Source organism: Lactuca saligna, chromosome 6 (assembly GCF_052625555.1).
Source record: "Lactuca saligna cultivar CGN05327 chromosome 6, ASM5262555v1, whole genome shotgun sequence".
In the NCBI taxonomy this organism is placed as follows: Eukaryota; Viridiplantae; Streptophyta; class Magnoliopsida; order Asterales; family Asteraceae; genus Lactuca; species Lactuca saligna.
In genome coordinates this window covers 148125739-148132002 of record NC_136422.1, presented here as the reverse complement: position 1 = coordinate 148132002, position 6264 = coordinate 148125739, and positions in this window count along the sequence as shown.

The window sequence follows — 6264 nt, the reverse complement described above, 5'->3', positions numbered from 1 at the left end:
TATTATAATTCAAATACTTACCTCCAGCATTACGTCGTTGACACCGTCATTTTTTATAGTTGCTCAAAAGAAGTCATTCAACATTGTTATTGGTAATTTGCGTGTGTCTTTTGATAACACATTGATGTACTCCATGCTATTTTATGTCATTATAATATATCGAACCATAGCGACACATGACCTTGCCTATTTGTGGTAATCAATTTTATCTATCCATGTACGACAGTCTTCGTTTAGGATACGACGTAGCCTAGCCAAGATTTCTATGAAATCAGACTCTCGGTAAGCTTTTGTGGCCTCCTAAAACAAAATTCCAATTCTCTCTTGTTTGTTGATCTTTTTTCTCATATTCGTCAACAAATGGTGACAACAGAGTCCATGATATGCATTTAGGAACACAGCTTGAATGGTCATCTCAATTGAATTGGCTCTATATGATATGATATCCAAATAGGGCATGTCCCCAATACATTATTTGATTCTTGATAAAAACCATATCCACGACTCCCCGTTTTTAGTTTTCCCAACACCAAATACAATACAAAGGATTTGATTATCATGATCTATGCCTACTGCTAAGAACATCGTGCCTATGTATTTCCCTTTAAGGTGTGCTCTGTCAATGATAACAATAGGATGCAAACATGTTTGAAACACTTGAACCTAAAAAATAATTAATATTAATATATTACTCATTAAAGTGAACACACATGTAACAACAATAAATATAAAGAACTCGTTATACAAGAAATATTATCGCGCAACCGATAGCCATGAAAAAGTATTCACAATTTGTTGTCATAACTCGTCTTTATATGTGTAACCATCCCTGGATTCTTCTTATCCAAGTTTTAACAATATAAAGGTAGTATTTGAAAACTTTCTTTAGGGTCCCTCTCAATGGATTTAGAGCATACATTTTAGCACTCCATGATTGCCAATATGAAATATGTACACTAAGACGGTCATTTAAAGTTTGTTGTATCTGTTTCCCATGCAACATATTATTTGTACTATCAGCTAATATGTCACACCCCAAAACCAAAAACGGCGGAAATGTTCTAGGGCGGAGGACGTCATGTAAAGTATCACAACCGTGTAAAGTAGTAAACAAGCAACAACATCATCCATTGCATTAATAGTAGAATTTTAATACATGTATGTTCTTTCATAGAATAAAACACCATAACAAATAATCAAAATAAAAGACAAATCTTGACTGCTCTGTCTTCTGAAAGCCTGGTCGTCGTACCTATCTACGGTGACCTGAGATTACAAGTTATTTTGAAAGTGTAGATCAGCATTTAAGTTGGTGAGTTCATAGCTATTTAATGTCAATGCTTATATAAATTTGAATGAAATTGTTTGTAGATGTTTGAAAGCTCCTAGAAAATCCCATATTTTCTACTAGTATAAAAGTAGCCTTCTACCAAGACCCGACTGTTTTGAATGTTTACTTCTAGAAATCAAATATTTTTCCATAAGTGTAAGGTAGTTTAAAAGTTCCAAAACCGTAATGCAATAATGTTTTTCATGCTTAGAATAGTAGATTTATGTATGTATAAAATCTTTAAGGCATTTGATAACCCCGTAAATCAACGTGTTCTTAATACTCCATGTGAGTTTTATAACCATGTTATTAACCCAGACTGCCTGTCACAACGTTCTTCAGGTGTTGGAATGTTATGACGTTTGTCACCCCAGACCTGCTGGTCTTATTGTAGTTAACAGTTTAGGTGCGGGATTGTCAATACCGTATAGATCTATACACAAGTATCACACTCTCCCTACAAGAGATTATGGTATATAATACAAGACTTTAATGACATGCTTGAAAGTACGTGAAGTGGAATGTCTCACAAAACGTAGTATCAAATAGATTTACGTATGAAAAGTCCATTTGTTCTTGTATATGAAAGTATTTCGTTGATATAGTACCTATAGTATGTAAAATCTCATGATTTCCATGTAAACTATACCTATTATAGTTTTTCCAAAAGTGTATTCCGTTTGTATGGTAAACCCTAGTGTAGTGTCGACTTTGTATGTAAAGTATAACATTTGTAATAACATCATTAAACATTTATATTCAAAATATAAATAAAGTGTTTGATATTTATATAACAACATGTTTCATTTCAAAATGGGCAAAGTGTTATCGTGATATGTTGCATGAAAACGTTTTCGTATGATAGTTATAAATCACATATGATTGATTATATTACAAAAAGTATAGAAAAAAGGTTGATTTTTTTCACACGAGGATAACCGTGTGTTTACTTGTATCCCCCCCCCCCCCCCCCCCCCCCGCCCCCTAAAAGTGTATAAAAGCATTTACAAAGCATTTGAAAATGTAGTTATAAGGGTATGAAATTGTTGGGTCAAAATATGGTTTATACTTTGCTTTTCTGGGCAATTGTATTTTTATGTAATATTTTATAAGTTTACAGTCTAGTTTACGACCAGGTGGGGTGTTTACAGTCAGTGTTTACGACCGTAAACCCATTTACGGCCCATGTTCACCAAGCCCATATTCCCTAGTATATATATAGGTGTTAGGGTTGAGGAGTAGAGTGATGAACGTGAGAAGAGAGAAACTAGAGAGAAGAAGAGAGCATTTTGTGTGTGTGAATCTATTGTAAGGAACTTAATTCTAATCATATCATTCAAGATTCATCATCTTCTTCTTCTCCTTCTCTTCTATTTGATCTGGAATCATCCGTTTGATTGGGGTTCCGCACCATCAAATGTATCTGATTGATACACAAGCAGATTAGGGACTTACATAACTCACTTGATAGACTGAAGAAGCTGAGTTGAAGAAGACGAGACTCAACCCGGACAATACTTCGACTGAAAAGAAGTTAATTTCTCAGAAATTTCGGGACTTCGGGACTTGCGTCGTGTGCTAGGGTTTTTATCGGGGCTTCGGGGTGGTCTCAGGATGCTTAACAAAGAGTAGAAGTGGGAGAGAGGATAGAAATGAGCAGCCAAACTCGGAAGGCTTCAATTTCTAGATATAGGCTAAAAATCAAAGTTCACATCGTGAGCTTTACCAATTCACGTCGTGAGTTTGTCCCGAATCGTCATGGCATGCGTCATATGTCAACTGGCTCTGAAATGGCCAATCAGATAGTTCACGTCGTGAACTTTAGTGTTCACGTCGTGAACTCAGACAAGTCTGACTCAGCGTCGAAACTCGTGCCTCGAACTTCAGAAATTCATATCTTTCGCATACAAGCTCTGTTTTTGACGTTCTTTATATCCACACGTAGGTGAGATTATGCTCTATAACTCTTATTTAGACTTCGTCTGCAAATTTTGATTTTATTTTTAATATTCTATTTTTAACAGACCGGGACAGGAAAAGTCCGTTAAAAATCCATAACTTCTTCATCCGGTGTCCGTCTTCGTCAGACTTTTTACCGTTGTAATACCATCGATGAGATCTTCGATTCTCGTTTAGGTGATGTTGGAAAAAAGTCGCTCGATCTCGATTTCGAGTTTTTAGTTGTCTACTGCTATGTCCGTAACTTCGAAAAATCATAATTTCCTCATATGAAGTCAGATTTGAGCGTTCTTTTTATGCATGTTTACGGTTTTGGGATATCTACAACTTTCATTTAGACACCTAAGGTTGAAAAGTATTTTATTGAAATTTATCGTTTTATGCTTAATAGTGTTTTACTGGTATTGTCGCGTATCTTCGATCAGTCATAACTTCCTCGTTATAACTCGGATTTTAGTGTTCTTTATATTTTTGGAAATTTAGTTACGATCTCTATCACTTTATTTATCCCAATAGAGACTTTTGAACATTTTATTTTTGACGCTATTTTCCTTATATCAAAAGAGATTATAATTCTTAACTTTTTAGGTCATCACATTGATTCGAAATATTGGGTTGTCACATAATATGCCCTTCAGGAAGTGACCCATTACCTTTTTGTTGGTTTGTCGGTGATAAGGACGTAGCTGTGTGTTTGAGCAAGTGTGTCTTTCCAATAGTTTAACCACTTGAAATATATAAGTGGTATTATGTTTTGTTGCTTGTATCCGCCAATCACAATTTTCCACAAAGCAAACGGCTTCAAACCTGTCTTTTGTATATTTTCTCACTTTATATTGGAAGCCTTCGGTAACGCTTTTAAATCCTAAATTAAGCTGAAGTTCTTTTTTGCTTTTGAAGAGTTGGAATAACTTCACAAAGGAAGTATAATTGTGGGCTATGTCACCTTACATTTTTTTACCTAATTCAGGCAATAGTAATGGTTCAGGCATAACCTAACGGGTGGTTTGTGTTTCTTTAGAATTGGAAAAATAATAATGAAACTTTTCCTCTTGTGGTTTTTGGGGTTGTAAGGGCTTTCATCTTCTTCACCTTCAGTATCATCCCCATCAAATTCAGTGTAACTCTTAAAATATTCAACTGACTCTCCATGTGGAATTATATTACCATCATTAACCAACAACATTAGTTTTTGCTCATAATTTGCAGATTTATCAACATCAACTGTAGGAGAAGGATCAACAACATCCTTACATTTATACCTATAGTCAACCTAATCTACAGGGCCATTAAAAGAAGGAACATGGTTGGTTTTTATCAAGGTTCTAAATAACGTAAGGCGTGGCTTGGCGGCAATGTCAAACCTCAAGTTTTTCCGAGCCTTAGAGAGTCACGACGTTTGTAAAGCGTGACTTAAGGCGACAATTTTCTATATAATTAATATTTTTATATGTATTTTCAACTATTATTCATTTTTATACACATATATGAGTTAATGTGGCGTTTTGACAAAACTTGGCGGCAGGTGCAAGCCTTGGAGTCGTGGCGCATCATGGCAGAGCCATGGCGAGCTTTTTAGAACCTTGGTTTTTATAAGTAATAAATTACAAATTTGGTTACTTCCATCACCGAAAGACCCATTTCCACCGGAACAATTTTCCCTAGAAATCGAGGATACTAATTTTCATAACATTATTAACAACAACCAATTGTACTGTGTTAAGAGGCATAGTACTAACAAAACTAAGAAAATATCTGACAACACTATCATCAAGAATCTACATAACTATATTTGATCCAAAACACTAAAAAGATAGACGTATTTGATTAGTGTGTAACCTGGACTTGGAAGCAAACAATATAATTAACCCAACGAAGTTGATATCATTGCTTATATCTACACCAAAGCATGTGTAGTTTGGAGCAATATAAGACATAGATCCTTTGATACATTGTCATTGCCCTCTACAAGAAACTGACACTCGAAAAAAATTCTATATAGCCGGACTACAATCTGAAATATACTTTTCAGTTTAGAACATACATGATGTCAGATTTCAGACCAAATCCTACCAACCGCCACCAACTCCGGAATGAAAACAAATACTTTGGAATATCGTATTGCATAATTCAGTGAACGACCCAACTCCGGAATAACCGTACATACCTCATAATATGATATTTTTTAGAAAGTAATCATTTTCAATATATATATATATATATATATATATATATATATATATATATATATAATGTTTATTTTTATTAAACACACATTTATAAGGTTTAGATTACTCGGTTTCCCTAAGAAAAATGACTAAAATATCATTTACTTATTCAAATACCAACAACCACACAATTAGAACCATATGAAAACTATTGTCACCACCATCGCAACCATGATAACCCTATTGTTGCCACCACCATTATGTTATCACCACAATTACCTTAATCTTGTTTCCACCACCATCATGCTGCTTCCATAATCTTGCTACCACCATCACAACCATATTGTCACAATAATATAAAGGTCAAAATAAGGATAATAACACACAAAAATACAACAAAGGTTTAGAAACATTACCAAGCACAACAATTTATCTCCATGATAACAACAACAACGAAGACTATATCAAAGTACAAACCTATATATCATTGTCCCATTCTTGGCGAACCCACAACATTTCTAACGTGAATAAAATTTCTTCCGGTGGATACTAAAAATACACAAAGTGTTTTGGCCCTACTTTCTACAACATTGTGCCCGCCCGCCCATCACCCATCCATATGGTTTGCATCCACGATATCTCCTTTATAAAATTCATTCACTAGAATTTCAGGATGAGTCGACCCGATTTGCTCTTCTTTGACAATCTTTCGGAACATATTTAAATCGCCGTTGTTTAGAAGGGTTTGAAACTGAACGATATATTGTCCATCGTGTAATGGAGAAATCTCATTGGAAAGGTAGTAAG